General features: G+C 40.3%; 1 long non-coding RNA gene across 1 annotated transcript in view; it reads right to left on the bottom strand.

Moving 5' to 3' along the window:
* The window catches only part of LOC133269873 (uncharacterized), a 70,445-nt gene that overhangs the window by 14,714 nt on the left and 30,679 nt on the right, over window positions 1-25,052 (bottom strand). Inside the window, exon 2 of the long non-coding RNA XR_009743581.1 lies at window positions 20,346-20,424. This is a non-coding gene — a long non-coding RNA (uncharacterized LOC133269873). The remainder of the gene's footprint in view (window positions 1-20,345; window positions 20,425-25,052) is intronic.

Raw genomic sequence — 25,052 nt, 5'->3', positions numbered from 1 at the left:
GACTATTAATCCAAAAAAATAAATGCTTATCACAAATACAATTAGACAAACTCTGGTCAGATCTGTCATTATCTCAACCCTTCGGGCCTCACATTGGGTGCCAAAAAGAACCATCGTGATTTAAGCCCAGCCAACAACCCAGAACCACACAGCCTCTCGCTCACTCCCCGCCTTCCTCCCCCTGCTCCCAGAGGGATGGGGAGGAGAATTGAAAGAATGTAACTCCCACGGTTGAGATAAGAACAGACCAATAACTAAGGTATAACACAAAACCACTGCTGCTACCACCAATAATAATAACGATAAGGAAAATAACAAGGAAAGAGAATACAACTGCTCACCACCCGCCGACTGATACCCAGCCCAACCTGAGCAGGGATCTAGCCCTTCCAGGCAATTGCCCCCAGTTTATATACTGGGCATGACGTGCTGTGGTATGGAATACTTCTTTGGTTAGTTTGGGTCACGTGTCCTGTCTGCTTCCTCTTGACTTTCCCTCCTCCCTGGCAGAGCATGAGACTGAGAAAGTCCTTGGTCAGAGTAAACATTACTGAGCAACAACTAAAAACATCGGTGTTATCAATGCTGTTCCCAGGCTGCAAGTCAAAAACACAGCACTGTACCAGCTCCTGAGAGGGAGAAAAATGACTGCTACTGCTGAACCCAGGACAATCTTCCAGTTTGTGTATGCCAAAGGATGATTGACATTTAGCCTGAGCAGTGAAAGAAGAGCAAGAATAAACACGTCAGGTGACAGCTTGGTGTCTCTACACACAGCCTCTGTGCTGCTGGCTTCCTAGAAATCTGAGCCCTTCTGAGAACCCCAGAAAATAGTATTTTGGAGGTTCCTGGGTAGGCTATTGTGCCCTCAAGAAGGCAATTTTCAAAGTGATACCTGTGCCTGTTTCCTTGGCCATCTATATATTGGCTTTGGGCAGCTGGTGCTGAAAAGGCAGCGTATAACCAAGACACAGCTAGCACCTGAGGGATACTACTATTTGAGCTACAGTGGTGGTAGCACAGACTCTTGGATTGAATCTGACATTTTTGATCCCCACTATGGTCTATTATATTCACAGAAACTTCCTTGAACTGTTCAGTGATATTTTAAAGTCTAGTTTAAAGGTTTTATTTTAGATTCATATTGAAAATACTTCAGCATTCAGGAAAAAGTCATTCAGAATTCATTCATTTCCCCTGGCCTGGCAGTAAGGCAGGTCTTCCGCAGTGGGATTTTCAGAGCCTTATTACGTTTCCCTCCCCTCTTCTCTGTGGTCTCTTGACTGAAGCAACTTCACATTTACATTTTTCACTTCTTTAAATAGAACTCCATTTGCCTTTAATTAGCATCACAGAAATACTGGAGTCTTCCACAAATGTACACAAGCAGTGATACCTAGTAACCCCTCAGAAATCTCCAGGAGAAATGAATAAAGAGGCCAATTTGGATAATCTAGACTGTGGATTTGAGTCTGTGACGTATGAATGCACTACAGTTGGTGGTGTAGTAAATCCTTCAGCCTACCATCGAATTGTTTTGTATCCTATGATGATTCGAGTTTCTGATGTTCTAGGTGACCAGGAGCTTGTTATTATGAAAAGAAGATATCTTCATTTGGCCCATGTGTAGATACTTCTTGAAAACTTCCCAGTGAAGCAAATGAAAGCCCAATCATTCTCTACAGGCAGTTTTGTTTATTCATCTGTTGTTTTCTGTGTTCTCTGATTTGGAAGAATCAAGAGGACTTCAGTGGTTAATGTCTCTTAAGATTTCTGAATGGATGAAAGCATGACTTTATAACAATAGAGACTGAGAGCTAGGACTCCTAAGTTCCACTGATCCTGACTGTGGTGAAGCATAGGGAATGAACAGGGAATCAACATTATACTTAATTTTTATATCTGACAACAATCTGGATCTGTTGATCTGAGTGATTCTGTAGCTGGCCACCATCCTTTTCTGGGCATCAGATAATGACAATAGTAAAAACACCTCAGAGGACATGTTAATTAGCACCTACTCATCTTCCAGCAAATCAACCTCTTCATAGAATCATAGAATCATAGGATGTTTAGGGTTGGAAAGGACTTTAAGATCATCTAGTTCCAACCCGCCTGCCATGGGCAGGGACACCTCCCACTAAACCATGTCACCCAAGGCTCTGTCCATCCTGGCCTTGAACACCACCAGGGATGGAGCATTCACAACTTCCCTGGGCAACCCATTCCAATGCCTCACCACCTTCACAATAAAGAACTTCTTCTTTATATTGAGTCTAAACTTCCCCTGCTTAAGTTTTAACCCGTTACCCCTTGTCCTATCACTACAGTCCCTAATGAAGAGTCCATCCTCAGCATCCTTATAAGCCCCCTTCAGATACTGGAAGGCTGCTATGAGGTCTCCATACAGCCTTCTCTTCTCCAGGATGAGCAGCCCCAACTTTCTCAGCCTGTCTTCACACAGGAGGCACTGCAGCCCCTTGATCATCCTCGTGGCCCTCCTCTGGACTTGTTCCAACAGTTCCATGTCCTTCTTATGTTGAAGACATCAGAACTGTACACAGTGCTCCAAGTGAAGTCTCGGGAGAGCAGAGTAGAGGGGCAGGATCACCTCCTTCGACCTACTGATCATGCTCCTTTTGATGCAACCCAGGATACGGTTGGCTTTCTGGGCTGCGAGCGCACACTGAAGCCAGCTCATGTTGAGTTTCTCATCAATCAACACCCCCAAGTCCTTCTCTGCAGGGCTGCTCTGAATCTCTTCTCTGCCCAACCTGTAGCTGTGCCTGGGATTGCTCTGACCCAGGTGTAGGACCTTGCACTTGGCATGGTTAAACTTCATAAGGTTGGCATCAGCCCACCTCACTGTCAAGGTCCCTCTGGATGGCATTCCTTCCCTCCAGTGTATCAACCAAACCACACAGCTTGGTGTCATCGGCAAACTTGCTGAGGGCGCACTCAATCCCACTGTCCATGTCAGTGATGGATTGAACAAGGCCGGTCCCAACACCGATCCCTGAGGGACACCACTCATTACTGGTCTCCAGCTGGACATTGAGCCACTGACCACAACTCTTTGTGTGTGGCCATCCAGCAAGTTCTTTATCCACCGAGTGGTCCATCCATCAAATTGATGTCTCTCCAGTTTAGAGACAAGGATGCCGTGTGGGACAGCTTCGAACGCTTTGCACAAGTCCAGGTAGATGACATCAACTGCTCTATCCCTGTCCATCAGTTCTGTAGCCCCATCATAGAAGGCCTCCAAATTGGTCATGCAGGATTTCCCCTTAGTGAAGCCATGCTGGCTGTCACCAAGCACCTTGTTGTTTTTCATGTGCCTTAGCATGCCTTCCAGGAGAACCTGCTCCAAGATTTTGCCAGGCAGAGGTGAGACTGACTGCTCTGTAATTCCCCGGGTCATCCATTTTCCCCTTCTTGAAAATGGGGGTTATATTTCCCTTTTTCCAGTCATCGGGAACTTCACCTGACTGCCATGATTTCTCAAATATGATGGACAGTGGCTTGGCAACTTCATTCGCCAGCTCCTTTGGGACCGGCATATGGATTTCATCAGGACCCATGGACTTGTGCATGTTCAGGTTTTTAAGATGGTCTCAAACCAAATCCTCTCCTACAGTGGGCCTAAGGTCTTCGTTCTCACAATCCCTGTGTCTGCCTTCCAAGACTTAGGTGGTGTGGTCAGAGCCTTTGCCAGTGAAGATTGAGGCAAAGAAGTCATTAAGAACCTCAGCCTTCTCCAAATCTAGGTAGCTCTCCTGACAGCTTCCAGAGGGCGCCTATGTTGTCCCTAGTCTGTTTTTTATTTGCTATGTACCTATAGAATCCCTTCCTGTTACCCTTAACATCCCTAGCCAAGTTTAATTCTAACTGAGCCTTAGCTTTCCTAACCTGGTCCCTAACTTCCCGGACAACATCCCTGTATTCTTCCCATGCCACCTGTCCTTGCTTCCACCTTTTATAAGCCTCTTTTTTCCTTCAATTTTTCCTCAGCAACTCCTTATCCATCCAAGGAGGTCTCCTGGCCCTCCTGCTGCACTTTCTTCTGGTTGGGATGCAACACTCCTGAGCTTGCAGTAGGTGATCCTTGAATATCAACCAAGAGTCTTGGCCCCCCCTGCCCTCTAGACCTATATCCCATGGGACCTTACTAAGCAGGTTCCTGAAGAGGCCCAGGTCTGCTCTCCTGACGTCCAGGGCAGTGAGCTTGCTGCACACTCTTCTCACTGTCCTGAGGATCTCAAATTTGACCATCTCATGATCGCTGCAACCAAGGCTGCCCTGGAGCGTCACATTTCCAACAAGCCCTTCTCTGTTGGTGAGCACGAGGTCAAGCATGGCACCTCTCCTTGTCAGCTCCTCTATTACTTGCAGAAGGAAGTTGTCTTCCACATAATCGAGCAACCTCCTGGATTGCTTGTGCCAGGCTGTACCGTCACTCCAACAGATATCAGGATATCTTATGACTGTTGCTTTGAATGCTGAATTCTGGCCCACAACCTCATGAGATCCAGCAGCTCTCAGGATGGTCCATGTAACCATTTGGATTTCAGATCACTTTCAGAAGTTCTCCATTAACAGGCTGCTCTCAGATTTAAGTGTGGAGCTGTTTGTTACTGCTCTGATGCAGGACTAAACCTTTAAATAATGAACGTACAACAAAACACACACATATCTTTGGGTATATGTAAAATAAATAGAGAACATTTCAGGCATTTTCACCATAACAGGAAGTATATGAATACCACTCTACAATAAGATGACTGCTGCTGGTTAAAACATGCTTTTTTCCCATAATATTATCTAGTGTTTGATAACTCTTTTCAAGAGAAAAATATGTCAAGTGAATTTGGATATGTTGGAAATTTACATTTGAGCACCATTCTACATAAAAGTCCTTCTAAAGCCCTTGAATATAAATGAATCTAAGTTATTTCCGTGACATGTTGAACCATTATGCCAATGAATGAAAAGCTCCTCCTGATGCTGTCAATTTAAGTTCCAGACTCTGTAACAGAAGAGTAATAGAACGGCAAAATTTTCCAAACATGGAATACTCAGATGCTGTATGCTAGTCTAGTTTACATGAATTTTACTTTGCCTTGTGCTGATAAAGCTGCACCTTGCTGTAAATATTTCTGCAGTGATGGAGAATTTCTGTTAACCGCTTATGAACAGTCATATAAGATTCAGAAGAGAGACTATTTCTGATTTTTCCCATCCAAAACAATAATCCTACCAGGCTTATCAGTAAATATTCTTAACATTTTTTCAGAAATTACCTGTGACACCTTCAGTATGTTTTCACATATAAGGAGCAATAACTTTGTCACTAGAAGCAACGTAGTAATAGTGCTTCATATAATGCAGAGTTATATTTATTACAAATCTGTGATATGTTCCTATCCATTAGCCTAAAACTAAAATCAGGAAGGCTATTTAAAATATATCTCCAGCTGAAATCATCTGCATCCTAAATCATTAAATGCAGCTTTCTTAACCACTTGAACAAGATGTTATAAACCCTTCCACCAAGTGGCTAAGGAAATGGTTACCTCCACTTTGGGGAATCTGGTAGCATGGTCCAGGTTAAACACCTACCATTTACCCATTTTTTCATGATTACCATAGCAGGTGAGGTACCCTTTATGTAAGAGGTCCAAAAGGACCTCTTGGGTAAAGTGAGGAGGGTGAGAGGCTGAGGGCAATGAGTCCAGCCAGGATTTTGCAACAGAGCTGCCCATCACCAAAAAGGCCAGTTCTTGTCCCACATCTGGATGTAGGGTCAGCTGTCTCAGCAATGCTGCCCTCAGGGTCTGACCATGATTTCATTCTTTGCTGCAAGAGTACAAGTGGGAGGCTCTGTTCAATCTCTCCCATCACCATTCTCCACTTACTGCCTGAGCAGGAAGATGGCCATCCCCAAATCTCTTCTCTTTTTCCTTTAGAACACCAAGGAATCAAGACTCCAACCATCCTGCCTTCCCAAAGGAGGTATGAGGAAACTCATTTCTGCTGTCATAATAAAGCCTCCAGAAGTCAGTATTTCACTGAGAGTCTTCTCCTTCACTCTCAGCAATCTTCTCACTTTGCATGCACAAATATTTTGGTACAAATCTATTTGTATGGAAACTATCTTCCTTGGGCCAGATGGCCTTTTTGTGTATTTTAGCAGTACTGCCAACAATCTGGGGAAATGGGCAGAAATTAAATTTCTTTTCACAGCTCCTAACAGTGCATCTTAATGATGTAAGGCTTCTAAAAAATCATATCCAATCAGATGGAACAAGGTTGGTTGGAGTTTTCTGAAGAAACAAAGAGCATATTCATGAAGAGGAGGAAGGTACATGACACCCAGACTGTCCACCATCTCTCACTGCTTTCGGTACACTTTCAGAAGAAAATTGAAAATGAGCTTACTTTTGCATAACGATTTTTCAGCCAGCATCATGCATTAGTCCCCAGGCTAGATCATCACAAAAAATCCCTGAACTATCAAGTGCTATAATTCCCTTAAATCAGCATAAAAATATCTGAAAAATCTTCAGTTTTCCTAAACTTTAATATGTCTAAAAGGGGCAGGTAGCAATTCTGCTGGGTGGGGAAGAAATGGTGAAATCAGGGAGCAAAGCCCTGACTACCTGAAAAAAAAAAAAAAATCTTAACAACCCAACAGTACCCCAGGGTCTGATTTGTTGAAACCATTTCAGTTTAACACTAAATTATCTAGATTTTAAAACGGCAATACAAATAAGATATGATCAAGAATAACAGGAAGAATATATTTGTTTAGGATATTAATGTAGACATTTCCTGCAATTCAGCAATTTGTGAGCAACAAAATAGATCCCATTGGCATTGAGCTTTTGACCTGCAATATAGCTATAAAGATACCTTTGAGATTTGTCTGTTCGCCTGGAGCTAATCTGCTGGCTTGATTCCTGAAGTTCGTTGAAGAACATTGTATGTATTGCATGATAAACACCACATAGAGAGTTTTCTGAGAAAGCTCTGCCTCAGAAATAAAATAGTGACATTTTAAATGCCAAGGATTATCAACCGGTGGAAAATAATAAGATATCACTCTGCTGGGATTTCTTTAATGCCTTTAATCCTGCAATGAAAACTGAGGACAGGTGTGTATGGTCGAACAAAAAAAGGAGAAGCCTGATTCTTTAGCAAAAAATCTAGGTGAATCCTTTCCACATACCATTTTCCCTGAAGAATGTTTAATATACATTTACTCAATATGCATAGAAATCCTAAAGTACCTGGGGAATAAAAAAGATTCTTATTTCTAACTTGATTGGAATTGGAATTACTAGCAATGCTATGAGAAAGCTTGTAGTCAGGAGATCTGTGGACTGATGTCTTAACTGAAGAGGTCCAGGGAAAAGAATTAGAATTAGTCACAGACCTTCTGAACACCTAGCCAAATCCACCTCCAAAGCTTTGGAGATTTGTCTGTTCCTATTTAAATATGACAAGACCTGCAATGGAAAGACATTTCACACCAAGCATTCTTAAGTCTGCCCAGTGTGGAGGTGCCCTCAAACCCCTGCACTTAAGCCATCCTTAGTCTGGACTAAAGAACTTCAGACTGCAGGGTGACTGCCTGCTTCCACCAAACCTGGTGAGAAAGTTCTCACTGACTTCTGTGGAGCCAGAATTTCAGACTAGGGTCCTCTATCACCGCTTATGCACAGCATAGTGCTGCTTACTTACATTTCCACACATGCACACATGACTGCACTGACTTCTTATAAAGCTGTACTATGGACTAGAATATTACTGGCAAAAGAGAAAAATCATTGAATTTCTAAGGCAGCAAATTTCCTGAAGGCCAGCAAAATCAAAATATTGGCATCCTGACACTGTTGCTTTGGACTTGTGTTTCAGTCAAAGTTAGGATCTGCCTTGCTTCCTGGTTAGCTTTTAAAATGGGAAGCTTAAAGGGCAACAGTATGTCTGTGTAAGAGCCGAGGGCAGGGCTTGTCACAGTATGCTGGTTTTGGCTGGGCTATTTTTTTTCATAGTAGCTAGTGTGATGCTCTGTTTCTGTTTTGTGATGAAAACAGTGTTGGTAATACACAGGTGTTTTTGTTATTGCTGAGCAGTGCTCACACAGTCAAGGCCTTTTCTACCTCTCACACCTCCAGTGAGTGAGCTGGAGGTGCACAAGGAATTGAGAGGGGACACAGCTGGGACAGCTCACCCTATCTGATCAAAGGGATATTCCATACCACATGGCATCATGCTTAGCAATATAAAGCTGGTGGGGAGAAGAAAGAAGGGTGGGACATTCATAGTGATGGTGTTTGTCTTCCCAAGTAATTGTTACACTTGATGGGGTCCTGCTTTCCTGGAGATGGCTGAACACCTGCCTGCCAAAGGGAACTGGTGAATGAATTCCTTGGTTTGCTTTACTTGTACACACAGCTTTTGCTTTACCTATTAAACTGTCTTTAATTCAGCCATGTGTTTTTTACTTTTACCCTTCCAGTTCTCTTCCCCGTCCCTCTATGGGGGAACGAGCGAGCAGCTTGTGGTATTTAGCTGCTGGCTGGGGTTAAACCACAGTGAGGATGGGAGTCCTTCTGCCCTGCTACAGTTTCCTGCATCAGTCAGTGGTCTAACTTCAGAGATCAACCCCATTAGCATGCATACCACCTGTACACGTTTTATTTGTAGAAGTAGAAAATGCATAGGTTCTCTACTTGGGAAAAGAAGAGGGTGTGCTGTTCAATGCATTCAAATTAGATTGCCTTTATGGACAGAAGTCCTACTTGTGTGATAAAAGGCAGGGCATTTATCAATGTTACTCTTTCTTATTGCTATTCAATCCTTTATAAAACTCAGCCTGAAAACATCTGCTGAAACTTTCTTCGTCTTACAATTTACCTATTTTCAATAAAAAGGACTTTGGGTAGAGCTAAGCCATTTTCTTATTTCATTGTTAATACTGACTTTGCTTTCCAATTGCTGAAATCCGTCTGCAGCTCACTGCTTTCCTTTCTGAACATGTAGTTCCAAGACCTCCTTTTTTTAACCAAAGAAGATTCACCTGGGGACTGTCTCCTAGGAGATTAGATGAAGATTAAAGCAGAACACCATATTTTAATCAGATTTTTGCGCTTTGCATACAAATAAATTGTCATGTAACAATGAAGATCTTTCTATTAATAAGAAATGTATTAATGTTAAATGGAAAACACTAGCACTATTGTCTGGCAGACATTTAGACCTTATTAAAAATTGAAGCAATCAACAAGTTCACAGTTATACCAGAGTGGGAATCTGATTTAAATAGAGTTTTGATCTAAAGCAATACCACTAACATCTTTATCTGCAAAAATAAGCCAATGACTAGTACTTATAAGACAGTCTTTTATGCAACACTTTGGCTAGGTAAACACAAAATAACCTAACTGAACTAAACCTAAAAATCCTATTTAGTGGTTTTATTACATTTGCTGGGGTTTGTTTCATTTTCCATTTGACAAAAAATTCTGTTAAATAGAAAGATCCTGCTGATGGAAAAAATTAAAATAGCATATATCTTTGAAAAGGGTTAAAATGTGGTAGAGTTCTTGTTAGCATGAGGGTTATGAAGTTGCCGTTATAGCTTTTTTACCTGTTTTTTTATTATCTCTTCATAGCTACTGTTGGATTAAAAGGTATTTTGCTTTGAATTGGCTGTTTTCCCTCTGCAGAATTGGCTTCCTATGCCTGCTGCAGTTTGAAACAAACCCCCTTCTGAACAGAAATTCCAAATTTTCCAAATCACATTAGGAAGGAAGAACTTAGTATCAAAAGGCCAAGCTGCCACTATTTCTTCCTGATGACTCTCATTTAACAGCCATTAAAATGCAAATAGAACTATGATTTTCAGATCACAAAATTAACATTAACAGCTGGAATGATTGATTAAAGGTCATGGCAACTGTATAACTTAATTTCTTATATAATTGTGTTCAGTTTTCTGCAGATTGTTTGGATTTGTGAATTAATTTTAGCTGTTGCTGAACACTGACAGATGCATTTATTGGTCTCTCTTTTTTGTTAATATCTTCTTGTGTGAATGATCCCCTTCTTTCCAGGAACCAGAAGAGTACCCAGAGGGGACACTCCAGAATTACTGTCTTCAACTAACAGGTTTTGCAGCATATTAGCAGATACTCAGAAGTTTTTTATTGACCCAGACAAGACCAAAATGACAATTAATGTGTAGCTAACAAGTTGCTCTTCCCAGAGCTTTCCTATGCATTTGTTTACAGAACAGAATAAAAATGGCATATAAGTTCCCAAGAGGCTTTGAGCTAATGGTTCAGATGCTACCTGAGCAGACCATCTTAGATCTGGCTTGCTTTAATGGATGAAATAAGCCACAGGTAGACAAACTTTCATATTACTTTAGAGTCAAGACATTGATAGGATGAGAAAGGTAAGATTTCAGGCAGTACCTGCCTGTACAATTCTTAGGATGTGCAAAAATGGAACTCAGCTGTAATTCTTATTCTATAGCAAGAGTCATTTTTCAAAAGTTCTCACAGCAAGATCTGCAAATACATGCCACCCACAAATGCAGCCAGAATTTCAGAAGAATTCAACCAAGTGTTTGAGCTTTTTTGAAATCTGCTTGCTTATTTCAGTGCTTAACTGGCAGCACATCTAAAATCCCTGTCCCAGTGACAGTGAAAATATGACCCTAGAGAATATGATTTAAGGCCAGAGAGAGTCTAAACTAGCATAACTTGTACCTGATCTCACTCCCACATCCCAGCAAGAACATGACATCAGCTCCAATGCCTGCACCTCTCCCAGTGAGAGCTCCCTTCACCATCCTCAGTTGCTCAGTCCAAAGTCTGTCTGTTCAGAAGTGCTGGTGTTTGTGTCTACTGGGAGCCAGATGAGATTACCAAAATATTTCTGCATTTAAAAAGATCAGGGGAGTGTGTCAGTCTGAAATCAGGGTGAGAGAAAGTGGTATGGAGATATAACAACATATTTTATATTGTATTTCCCTTGGTACCGCTGGCGACAGATCTCTTTCAGGGCCATTGAGACAGTCTTACCTGACAAACTCCTTGGTTTTGGAAAAATGCAAGGCCATGCTGATGCATCCACTCCCTTCCAGGGGCAAAGAGTAACTTCTGAGGCTTCTCCTCTTTCTAGTGAAGTTTGATATAGAGTATTGGAGAAGGTTTATGGAGCACAGGGGAGGCAAAGAGCCCGTCCTGTGTGTGCCTGCAGGCAATTTCCAATCCCACACTGGGCTTTTGAGTCCTACATTTTCCTGACAAACTCCTTCTCACAGCCTCTCCTGTGAGGAGAAAAAGCAGTTCTAGAGCATGTGCATCAGGGCAGGGAGTGTTGTAACAGCAGTAAGCTAAGCAATCCCCCTCATGGGGGAAGAAGCTGGATAGTTTTTACTTCTGTAGGCTTCCACAGCCCTTTAAGTGTGAAGGTTTAGCTGTAAAAAATCCAAGCCACTTCAGCAATGCCCAAAGGTCTAATTGTTGTTAAAACCAGGAAACGGAGAGCCTGGAATTACCCTGTTCAGGCAAATGACAGCAAACAGGAATTAGAATGGTTACTCTTCCACAGGCAGAGGAAGGAATGAAATGAAATTAGTCTTTAAAGTTTCGTCACAGATGGCAGGATAATGAGTCCCTTTTAAATGAACTGAGTGTTCTCACAGCAAAAGTCTCATCTCAAAGCCACATCACTGCCATTATTCTCTGCTACCTACCTTCTGCCATGCCCCATACATGAGGGAGAACAGAGTATCTTGACACATATGAGAAGAGGATTTTACCTTGTGGGTTTACAACTAGCACTTGTAAGGACCTGAACTTCTGCCCTTGAAATTCTTTGTTTGTCAGGCAAATACAGATTGCATGAAGAGCATGACAAAAGCAGTCCCATAGCCATTGTCCACATAGCATTATCCCAGTACAGAAGGACTGTCTTTTGTGAGGAGAAGGTAATTATTTTCAGGCACACTAAGTCTTGATTTCTATAGTAAAATTGCCAAAGGGAGACATCAATATATGTTATAATGGACTTGGCTGCTCCCACATTCCATCTTTTACGTATGCTATTCAACAGCTGTCAGAGGGGTTCCTTTTGGGTTATACAATGTTATCACAGATAAACCAGCTTCTCTTCATGTGAAATTCAAATAAATTAGTCACATTTTTCAGAAGTTCATTAACATATATAGAATTCCACCCTATTAAGAAATTAAATGTTATTGTCATACATACTTTTCATTACGTAGCTGTCAGACAATGTTAGTAAAGTACCACAGTGGCTTTAGTTCACATCAGTGTAGCTTTTAGACCTATTTCACATTATATCTCTTTTTAATGTATGTAAATTGTATTTTTAAAATTAATTTTTAAAATATCAATTATTAATATAGAAGGAGAATTGTTCTGTGTAAAAATAGCTCTGAATTTTTATAGTACTGCAGTTAGTGGACAAAAGAATATTGTCCCAAGAATAGTGGCCCAATAATATTTTGCATGTAGCAAATAAAAGACAGTGAGAGCACCTAAAAATTGCCCTAAAAGAAATGGTTCAGGAACACATTAAAACTTAAAGAAAGCTGTCATTTCAGGGTATGAGATCGTTACTGGATAACACAGAACTTTCTCTAACTGAAGAGCAATGCTTTGCCTAATATTGGTACAATACAGTAATACTGTGAAATGCCAATTCATACCAATCAATCATACCAATTCAATGAAAATGTCCTTTTGGCTTAATACATCCAAGCAAATGGTTCCTCATTTGCAAATATGGTAAGACTAAAATTATGCAAAAAATGTGCAGTTATATATCTACATATATTTGAAAAACTGGAATGAATAATTAGCTGTTGGTAGAGCAGTGCTGTGGAGCCAGAAATATGGATTATTCAGACCCAGAAAGGGAAGTTTTTAATATCCTAATATGAAATCCAATAACATTTTGATATGCATGTTGACAATGTTCCTTTTTCTTCAGTCACAATTTTGCTAAGTTGCACTAGTACTGAGCCCTTGGCAAAACTGTTTCCTTCATTATGTAAGTGATAAGTAGCCATATTATTATTCATTGAGATTCCCTGAATGATTTTATTTTTGCAAGCACCTGCTTGCTTTTAAATGTGCTTCTCCCTTTGTTTTGCCAATATATTCAGTACCTGTGGGTTTTCTGTGTATGTGGGGGAAAGTTTTCATAAGGCATGCATTTGGGGGATTTGGATGTGTTATTGCTTTTCTTCAGTACTCTTACATATTTCATCTATACTCCTGCAATATCTCTCTAATTGAATCTATAAGTCAGAAGTTTAAGTCACATTTAAGATAGCTTATTATCATCTTGTTGCTACTTGCTTTCGATTAAGATAAAACCCCCATATTTTTGTGTTTGGTTCATATTTCTGTAATTGTTGTTATTTTCATGTAAGGTTTTGACACTGATACACTAACTGAAGCCTCACAACCATTCTAGAAGTAAATGAAGGCTGTAAAGCAGAAATAACTTACCCAAATTTACAGACAAACTGGGGACCAGACGAGTTTAGATGCCCTGGTTTCACCCCACTGAAGCCTGCAGATGATCTGCCATTGATTTTCTTTGACTTTTGATCAGTCTCTGTATCATCTCTCTCTTCTCACTCTGACTTCATATGGTTCATTACTGTAATCTTGCTAGGGGTTATGAACTTCACTCTTTTCTAATATTGCAGTTAGTGCACTCCTGTGTTATGAGAGCCTTCAACTACTAGATTAAAAAAAGTAGTAACTGATCCTTGCATGGATGAAAACAACCCTGGCTTAAATGGAAGACAGTGCAATCACAACAAGTAATGCAGATAATGTAGGAGCATGCATTTTGCTATTTACTGCTAGTTAAAGCTGTTGAAGCTTTCTTTCACTTTGCTGGTAGTTCTGAAGCTGATCCTTCCTCTGAGTGCTAAACTGTTCTTGCAAGTAGAGAATACTTGCAACTATTCTCTACTTTTTCCCTTGTTATTATTTGACTACAGATTTCTTGAATGTATGCATTATTTCAAACACTATGTTGAATACTTCCTCAAAAATAATTCCCTGTCTGCAGTTTATGCTTGAGTAATCCATAGGAGGGATTCACTGTTTGAAATATCATGCTCAAACTCTCTGGATTGAGCATACAATTTTCTTGGCATGTCTTTATGCTCTGATTACATGTTATAACTCTTAGATTAGTAGTTCAAATTTAAAAGCTCACTTTTTAAATATTTTTTTTAGTTGTGAATTTAATAATCAATTTATTAAAATTGACTTGAAATATGAGCTTTCAGTAAGCAATCTTCCCAAAAAGTTCAGTGACCAAAGTTACAAACTTGAATTATTATTCTGGCTGGGAAGTTTTAAACAGAGTTTAAAGAGTCAAATAGCAAGGTTGTTAATATACATCGAAAAGTTTTAGGGATATTAACCAAATCATCTTAGCTACCTAAAGTACCAAAACCACTATTAGAGATTTCTATGCTGGCTCTAAGAAAGAGGACAGAGGACATTTTTTTGCAACAGATTCCTCTACAACATGAACTATGTAAGTGCCTCAGAAATATAACTGAATCTTTTAACATTACAGAAATGTGATCAGTGTGATTTGATTCTTCTGTCTAAAACAAAGCAGTTGTAGAAGTCAGAGAAACTAAGAGCTTTATGAAGCCCTAGCTTGGGGAATATATACTGATAACATTAAACCAATTTTTTCATAGCGGTTCTTATAATTGGGAAAAGACTGTATTTGTGTGTGAGAGAGACAGGAGCCAAGGAGAAAAGAGGGAAATTCTGCAAACGTTAGTTTCAAAGCCAGTAACCCCTCTGTGTTTTATGCTTAGAGTAAAACTTCTTTGAAGTTCAGACTATCACTTAGCTGTATGCTTTCACCATATTTTGAACACTGAAAGGATATTAAGTATTACTGTCACACAACCAGTTATTATTAACAATAGCAACAAGCAAACCTAAATTTGATTCATATGATTTGCCAATCTGACATATTTGCTGTCAGTAAATATTCATGCAGTCAAGCTTCACTTCCACAGATGTTCGAAACATTGATTTTCACCTTTGAATTCTGAGATATTCAGAAAACAACAACAACCAGAAAAAACATATCTAAGTTTTGTTGTTATAATTTTCATTGACGTAGGTGATTACCTAAGTCATTCAATCAGAGAGCAGAAACAATGCATACGACTTACATAATTAACACCAGGCTGAAAAGTAGGGAATGTTTGCAACACCTCTTTGTGAGCTAGTCCAACACAGAAAAGATTTTGGGAAGAAAATTCTAATATATGAAAAGTAGACCCCACTTACTCCCTTTTGTTCATCAGTCTTTCTGTGGATTAACAGAAATGCTGGTAGAGCTAGCCACAAACTAATCAATTACCCTTCTAATTTCCTTCAAATTTCTAAAACAACAGGGTTTCTCCATGTTGCTTAATAAAGACTGAGCTCCCAAAGGATCCTGTGTCTCAACCTTGCAATTGGCAGGGCCTAGGAGCCACTAAAGCTGTTTGAAAAGAGGCAGCTGCCAGCACCACATAACTTGCCATGACCAGCTGGTCCCATTATGCAAACAAGAGTGTTCCTTGGCAAAGCAATCCAACAGGCTCCAGAGTGTATGACTGTATTTCAGCTGGTAGTTTTGAATGAAAACAAAAGTTGGTGAAAGGAAAAGGTGCTATGCATAAGTAGTTTTCATCTATCCTCCCTCTGCTGTTGGTGGGTGAATGTCACTCCAACCTTTTTCTGGAAAAGACAGCTATTAATTACAAGCATCAAAGGGTTGTCCTGCAAAGCCATCATGGACCAATGCTGGTCTCAGAAGTGAACTGTTTTTTGAGCGCCTTGGCTGTGATTGTAGTCACAGTGATCTGTTAATCTTCTCTTGCAAAAGACCTTAAAAACATTTCATTCTCCTGTGAGGCTCTTCCAGAACTGCTAACAAGTGCAAATGTGTGATGATCAACCTTCCCCAGACCCAACAAACTCCAGACAAGCTGATATAAAGGCAATATTTTAGTGGAGCAATAAGACACTCACTGATCCCCCTTCTCAGTTTCCAGCGTACAAATTAAGCAAATACTAAAAGTAATGGTGGCAATAAACAGTGTAGTTTGAATGAAAAACTCAGAAATACAGAAAACGCAAGATGTAGTAGAGGTGTGGACTCAATGAACAAGATTGTCCTTTTCCTGCCTAGAATGATCTCATTTTTAAATTATATTTTCAAATTATATTTCCCTAACAATCCCGTATCTCCACAAATACAATTACCAGAGCTACCCTAGAGAGTTATTCAGGCAGACTGCAGTGGCTTCAACAGACCTGTTGGCAAACCCATCAGCAGCATAATTTTGTACAAATTGCTATCAAGAACCAAGATGCAAATTCCATACACAGAGTAGGACTAATCAATAGAAGCTCTCAATGCTTTGCCTCAGACCACTCCACAGACAGGCTAATGCCAGTAATGCAGAAGAAAATGGATTCTAGCATTTCAATGTTAATATGCATTTTTTCCTCTCACTGTCCTGATCAGTAAAGGCATTTTGTTTACTTATGCAGCACAACAGGCATCTGGCACCTCAAAGAAAAGAAAAATATAATCAAAATATCAAGATTCCTGCTCATGGAGCTTTCAGGAAGCTGGAGCACTATCCTCTGCCTCTCCCAAGCATCAGTTCAAATTCTGTTACCACTTAAGCATCCGAAACAAGGCTGTGATATTCTACACTGAGTATGTCTAACAGTAGGTTCTCCAAAGACTGTATTACCTTTGGTTTAAGAAAAAAACAAAACAAAACTAAAAACAACAAACTGACTATTCTGTTATGAAAATAACTAGGTGTTAGTTATGTAAAAAGTTATAGCAAACACATTTCTTGAACATTATATAGTAATTTTCCCTTCTTTCATATGTGTAGTTCCTCAGATCCAAAATAAAGCCCTCTTAAATATATGAAACTCTCTGCTTTTCTACTTATCATCATTCATAAGTCATAACGTAACAGACACTGCTCCCTGTAGCTTCAGACCGAAAGATATTTTTCACTTTCACAACAAATTTTTAGATTCTGAAAATTCTGAAGCTGGTGATTTTAAGCCTCCTACTTACTTTGAAAGTTGCTGAGAATTCAGAATCAGTCTCTGCAATGGTTACCTTCTTCAAGTCTTTCTCACATATCAGTAAAACAAGTATACAGTCTTCTCTTTAAAAGGTGGAAATTAGGCTTTCTTTGTATATTTACAGCTAAAGGGCTTTGCTATCAAACAAAGCTAAAAACCAGTACAATTCAATTGGGTGTTTAAAAGAAGCTCGTTATTGAATTAAAATTTAAGGTATTGTTTTTAAAAAATATGAACTGCTAAGTGGTATCACAGCTAGAGATTATACCACTGCTGGAGATATGCTATAGTAAAATCAGATAGCAATCAGAAATCTTGTCTACTCTGAAAAATGGATGAGAATCCAAAATCTGTGAGAGCAGCAGTGAGAGAGGAGACACACAATTTAGTGTGTGATTCTCTGACACTTTAGAGCCACATTCTCTTTATAAACCTGACAGAAGTTCTCTGCCAAAAAAAAAAAAAATCTGTAGGTCCATTTCACAAAATTGCGTGTGGACCAAAATAATGAAAGCAAGAAATGGCAAATAAAGCAGAGTTTAATGGAGCTGTTGCAAGGATGAGAAAAGAAATGGATGAAAGCATTTTGCTGGGAAATAAAGGTGCATAAAATAGCTGTGAAGGCTTTTATTTTCTAGTAAAACACACGGTTGCTGCTGACAAAATAACCAAATCAGAAAATATTCCCTTTCAGCCTTCAAAACATTTGTTCTTTGGCTTACAAAACCCAAAAACATCCTCTCCATCTTAAAAGTTTTCTCAGGAATCCTTCTCTTTTTTAATTTCCTATGGGGAAAAACCTTCTGTCAAGGCATAAAATATTTTATATTTCCCACATTTAGTGGGAACAAAACAAAAAGGCAGCTTTCTTGTGAACGCTTTCAAGCTTCTGGCTCTCTCTGCCTCCTGTTCTTGGTGCAGACGGACTAGCCTCATGGGAAATTTTCCTCTGACCTCAGCTTTCACATTCCACCTCTTTTGCTCCTCTGTTCACAGAGAGGTTTGACCTCTCCATCTCCTTGCAAGGTGGTCTTCTTGTTCCTCTCACAGCTGTCACAAGGCAGGTATTTCTGATGTGCCCTCATTGCCTACAGCCTCCCTTTCTGTTAAAGAAGAAAAGCTGCAGAAGCACTTGCCTGTCTGCATCAGTTTGACACTGAGTGGTGGACGGAGCACATTGCCTTGTGATAGGTGGCATCACACATGGAATGAAGGTGGGGCAGGCCAGAGGGACCAGCTGAGGAGCCACTGCTTCCCAGCTTTGAAAGACCTTCCTGTTGACATCTTCCAGCCCTTGCTCAGCCTCGAAGCAAGAGGGCTGGGCTGGTATTCACTAGTGACACTTCAGTGAGATCTTCCATTAAAAGATCTTTGTAGAAAATGCTGGTGTCAACATCCTTGGCACCCAGAGGTGTCACACTTTAAGGACAGAAGCACTATTTTTCTAAAGCAACTTGGAGGTAAAACACCAGTCCTGCATTAAAGAGGATAGCTGCCTTCTAATCTCAATTTGTGTGCAGAGCTGACAAGCCAACAACTGATGAAGCAAAAGAAGGCATTTGTCTAAAAGGTCAATTGTTTGCTGATTGTCACACTTTTTGAAGCCTCCCTCAAAGCTTCAGGCATGGAGTAGCTGTCAGGTCCTGGACCAGTTGAGTCTCCATCCTGGCAGTCCTATCCACCCAGCTATACAAGCACACAGCACTAAACCATATCTTAGGTCTTACATGTCCTCCCATGCAGTCTTGTTCTTCCTTCTCCCTTTCCCATTATTTAATAAGCTCCTGGATTTGACAAATATTATCACTAAACAGATGTCAGTACACTGAAAATTAACAAAACTGATGTAGAGAAAGTATTAGGATATTGTCGTATTCAATAGGAAATGAATGCAATCCCTCAAGTCTCTTTCATGTCATTAATATTTGCAAAAAATTTTAATAGTGACAATTTATATGATGATTTAACTGCATTATCAAATCAATCTATTTCTCTCACATCTAGTTGGCCTCATAGAACAATAAAGTTACCACACTGAAAAATTCCAGTCTCATTTTACGTACTGTTTCACCGTGTATCTGGACCAATTCTGTGTTTGGCAATGATGTACTACAGAAGGTTTCCCTCTAAAAACCTCTCACTACTGCCTCTTGCAATATTTATACTGGGACATCAATTTCCCAAGACTGTTTTAAATTTTGTAATTCCATGCCATCAGAAATAGAGTGCTCATATCCAGAAGCTTGAGTAGAAATGTTTTCCAGATATGTTACTTTAAGTGCCCTCCTTCATTCTGTCCTTAAGTCACCCCCAAGTTTTACTTGTAGAAGTATTGTTCTTCATTCTTCTCTGTTTCCTTAATTTCATTTTCTTGCTGAAATTTGATTATGTGCTTCTGCAGGGAGAGTATTTTAGAAAGGCAGTCTTTGAGGACAGGAGAAAATTACTAGTTTGCACAAACAGTGGGGGAAAACTTGCACTTGCATTCAGGAAAAGTCCTAATGACTTCAGTAAGAGGCTTGCTAAAATGTAAAATTGAAGGTACTGTATTTTGGAAGTCTGCTTAATCTGACTTCACCCCACCACAAAATCCTGAAGGATCTCCAGTGTTGACACATAAACTTGACGCCAAAGACTTAAATCTGCATGATTAGCTTCACGCATATGCATAGTTAATTCAGGAATTTCAATACTTGAAGGGATAAACCAGGACAACTCTTACGGTGATTTGTACCCACATGTGTCAATATGCAGTCTGTCCTGATTTAATTTCCCAAAATAAAATATTACATTTTGATCCAGAGAGGAAAACTTTGATGTTTTTGTAAAAGGAAAAAGGCAGTTAAATCATTTAGTATTTCAGCAGCACAGAGTATTCCCTTGTTCCTTCCAAAAGGTCCTATCTGATTTTGGGCTGGGGATTTAGACTGAAGTGTTACTAGGTGATAACTATTGGCATGTTCTATGCATGCAGAATGTTTAATGTGAATTCCTGGGGCCAGATCTGCATGCATAGCTGCAGCCATATATTAGGCCTATGGCTTGAACTCACTCATTTCAATAAAATCATACACTTAAAAAAGTCAGGCCCTGGGTATTTAGAGCAGGTTATGCAAATGGCTGTTAAGTGCTGTTGAGACTAACCCTTTCTGTATTAGCCAAGAACCTGAGCTCCTATGCCATCAACAGATGCTTGTTTACATAAACTCATTTATGATATACCCTGTAAAACATATTTGGGCAATGTGTTCAGGGTTTTAACAATCTGCTTTAATTGCATGAAAACTTAGAATTATTTTTAAAATATCTCCGTTATTAAATAATTGACTTGAATCTGTGCAAACTGATGAAAGTCCTGTCAAAACAAATATTCACACTCAGGTTAGTAGCACCTGAAGCAATAGCTCCTTAGAGAAATGGTGACCTTATTAATGATTTTCAGTGACGCAAATGGTATCACTCTATGCTACTGCTAAGACTAGGTTACATCATTTTCTCAGCAATGCCTAAGCAATGTAAGTCTAATTTATTTTCTGCCTTATTGCCTGGCTGCTCCTCAGTTTTGTATTATAACAATTTATGTACCTTTGTGGAATGTCATCATTCATGATCAAAAAAGGTGGAAGTACCAAGTTTGAAATGGCTTGATCAAATCCAGATTTACCTTCTGAATTTTGCTCTACACAGCAGCAAAGAAGTGATGTACTTCCCAGGCACAAGCTTGTGTACAGTATCAGAGTGCCTGTCAGTATCAGAGAAGTAAAATATAAGAGCACTTTAATTCTTTAAGAGAGCCATTACGAAGTTAGGGAACACATTGTATGACTATACTGAGAATGCTTGAAAGTGAAAATGATCGTCAGAGCTTAGTTCTAACCTTAGCTCTCTTCTACAGCAATATCAGGCTTTCAGACCTCCTCTTTGTACACCTTTTTATCTGTTACACACAATCTGCTAGGTGCATACTCTATGATCCTTAGAAGTAAAGCAGAGGATTCAAAGACTGTGCCAATATTGGAATGAGATTGGATTTTTCCCATATAGAGCAATTCCAAATTCTCTGACAGCAGGTATGCAAAGCTTGATGCTCAAAACCAGTGGCAGAGTAAAAAGTGTATCCATTCCTGGATGACTGCATCAAGAAATATCTCAAAAGACAACCCTCCTCCAAAGCAGCTGGTTTCCTTAGACCCAGTAAACACCACATTATATTGGCCCAGGCAGGAAGGAATGTGCTGTGAACATGACTCCCACAATTATTACTGACACAAGAAACAAAGATCTGTGAATAATTTCTTTTGAACAGTAATTTTCTGTTTTCTTGCCTGACATGTGGCATACCTGTCAGGTATGTGCTGGTCAGAAATAGATAACAAAAGCAGGTGTATAGAGAGAAAGGAGGCTTTTGTAACATGGTAAGTGAAGCAAAGCAAATAATATCATCAGTGATTTTCAGTGTTTTGCTTTTTCACAATAAATTTTTCAAACAATGAGGATTCTTCAACTTTCTCATTTCATATTGCCTCCCAAAGAGGTACATTTTTCTTTTTAAAAGAGGAAAAAGTTAGATAGCTATGCTATCTTAGTTCTCTAAAGTGTTCAGCATTTTCTTTTTGAGCCATGTTGGTCAGCTGTAATTTGCCAGCCAAGTCACCTGATTTGCGCTACCCTTGTTTTCTAGCTGAATCCAGGTGTGAGTGCTCCCAGCATGAATAGTGACAGATGAGTGTAAAAAATTGCTTTCTGAGAATACCTGCACCTGTCACTGTGTTACTTGTCACTAGGCTTTCATTTTCTGAAAATGTTCAGAAATGTTAGGTGAATTTGCACTGCAGCAAAACATAAGGAAGGGTGAATTCAGCTGGAATAACTTCCCATTTTACCCAGTGAACCTTTCAGCCCAGCACATGATGTCCTTGGGGTCTTGAATTTCATAGGAAGTTTCACAGAGGGGATACTGCTAAGTGTGGCAAAAAAAGCTTACAACGTATTTTAATACCCAGGTGTCCATAGACCTGAAAGAAATTAATACTTTGCCTAACTTATTTGAAATGTAAACAAAACATCTCTCTTTGCTACTTATTGTGGGCCCAATGTGTGAAAGAGGAATGGTCTTCACTGAGAATTTCACAGGTGAGGTCAAGATTGAGTTTATAATGGAAAACAAGTTTTGACCTTAGCTATGCAGAGCCAATAGCCTCTCCATAATACAACTGTCAGTTCAATTTTTGTCAGCAATATAAACATGGAATTGAAATAAGTGTTAGACTAGGATTTGGATGAAAGTTTTAATCAGATGAGCACCTGCACTCCAAGTCTTATTAAACTGTTGAGGCTGAAATTGTGTGTGAAACATTGCCATCCAGTGGCTGCTTCTAGTTTCCAACCCTCCCACAAAGACATTTGCAGGGGAGAAATGTTACGGATTATGGCATCCCTCCTCTTTCATGAAACCACAGTGGTCTCTGCATTAGCACCACGATTCTAGGAGAAAAATTCAAATACCAAGGGTCTGCAGACCTTTCAAGCTGTGCACTTTTTAAGTAAATATTTGCTTCTTATAGCAATGCATTATATTGACATTTAGGTCTCAGAAAAAAAAAACAACACTTATGCATCTGTGGTGTATCCCTCAAAAGAGGAGGCTGCAGCTGAGGGGTGAAAACCTAAAGGAGTGAAGTGGCCAGCCTCAGACCATGAAGCCCAGATCCCAAAATCACAATGAAACATCATTTTTCTAGATGAATGTCATTGCTTATATCCCTTTATCCCAGCCTGCCACTCCGAAGCCTGGGTTTCCTGAAGTTTCCTCTTTCCTGAAAGCTCCATCACTGATTTTTCCCTCTTATAGGGGACTGAAATTTTGAAAGCCTCACATGCTTCTCCTGGGAACTAACTCTTCTGCTTTACCAAAGGGCATCTAGAGCATGGATACTGGCTTTCCTTCGGCCACCTTGGTGTCACTCACACTCAGCAATGATCTGGAAGAACCACATTTGGTCTTCGTGTCTAATGTCACTCTGTCACTCTGTGGAGCTTTTCAGATGGCCAGAAGTCATTAGAGGCCCAGCTGCAGAAATTCAACTGAGGGCTTAATTTCTGTGGAGAACACTGCTTGGTGTTAAAATCTTCACAATGGAAGTGCTAATCCATAGAAAATGAGATTGTGAATAGCTATATTACTATGACTCAGTTCCTTTGAGTCATGGCCCATATTGGGTGGAAATGACATCCTCCTAGACAAGCTCAGGAAGTGGGGGCTGGGTGAGTGGATGGTGAGGTGGATTGAGAACTGGCTGAATCATAGAATCATAAAATCAACTAGGTTGGAAAAGACCTTTAAGATCATCAAGTCCAACTGTTACCCCAGGACTGCCAAGTCCACTACTAAACTGTAGGCCTCATCTACATGGTTTTTTTTGAATGCTTTCAGACAGTGATTCCACCACTTCCCTGGACAGCTTGTTCCAATGCCTGATCATCCTCTTGGTGAAGAAATTTGTCCTAGCATCCAAACTAATGGCAGGTTGTAGTCAGTGGTACAGAGTGTAGGTGGAAACCTCTAACTAGCGGTGTCCTCCAAGGGTCAAAACTGGGACCGATCTTGTTCAACTTCATCAATGACTTGGATGAAGTATAGCGTGACTCCTCAACAAGTTTGCCAATGATACAAAACTGGGTGAGTGGCTGATAGCCCGCAGTGCTTTGCTGTATTCAGAAGGATCTAGACAGGTTAAAAAGATGGACAGAAAGGAACCTTTTGAAATTCAACAAAGGCAAGTGCAGGGTACTACACCTGGGGAGGAATAGCCCCATATTCCAGGACAGGCTGGGGGCTCACCTGCTGGAAAGTAGCTCTGCTGAAAGGACATGGGGGTACTAGTGGACAACAAGCTGTCCATGAGCCAGCAATGTGCCCCTGCAGCCAGGAAGGCCAATGGTATCCTGGGGTGCCTTAAGAAGATCACTGCCAGTAGTTTGAGGGAGGTGACCCTCCTTTTACTCAGAATTGGTGAGGCCTCACGTGGAGTACTGTGCACAGTTCTGGATACCCCAGTACAAGTGAGGCATGGAGCTCCTGGAGCAAGTCCAGCAAAGGGCTACTAGAAAGAGTAGAGGGTCTGAAGTACCTCTGATATGAGGAAAGGCTGAGGGAGCTGGTCCAGTTCAACCTAGAAAAGAGAAGGCTCAGGAAGGATTTGATCAATCTGAAGGAAGGGTGTACAGAGGATGGGGCCAGACTCTTCTCGGTGATGCCAGGCAATAAGATGAGAGGCAACAGGCACAAACTGAAACACAGGAAGTTCTACCTAAACATGAGGAAGAACTTTACTGTGAGGGTGACTGAGCATTGGAAGGGGTTGCCCAGAGAAGCTGTAGGGTCTTCCTCCCTGGAGATATTCAAGAACCATCTGAACACAATCCTGAGTAATGTGGTCCAGGTGACCCTGCTTGAGAAGTGAGGTTGGACTAGATGACCTCCAGTGAACCCTTCCAGCCTCAACCACTTTGTGATACTGTGAAGATAAGAAGCTCTGCTCCTCTCCCAGGCCCATAAACCACCTGGTTCTGCTTTCTTCTTATCTACACTTCATCTGATCTCCACCAGGTTGTGTAGATCTGTTTTTTTTATCCTATACAGACAGTTCCTATGTTTGGAATCCCATGATAATGAAGTCCTGGTTCCTGTTAAAGGAAACTGATGTCCACAAGTACCACCATCATCTCACCAAACTGCAAAGCAGTCCTTGCAGCATAATATTAAAGCTTGTTCCTCAGCTCTATAGAGTTGTAGCATTTGACTGGATGGTACACATCACAAAGGACCCAGGACCGCGGAGGGTAAATATT

The sequence above is a fragment of the Pezoporus flaviventris genome, unplaced genomic scaffold (genome assembly GCF_033815535.1).
Source record: "Pezoporus flaviventris isolate CSIRO_AGI_PZ_B2104156 unplaced genomic scaffold, CSIRO_AGI_Pfla_v1 ptg000016l, whole genome shotgun sequence".
Lineage (NCBI taxonomy): Eukaryota > Metazoa > Chordata > Aves > Psittaciformes > Psittacidae > Pezoporus > Pezoporus flaviventris.
Note: the sequence above shows the minus strand (reverse complement) of the source record. Positions and strands in the feature narration are given on the sequence as shown.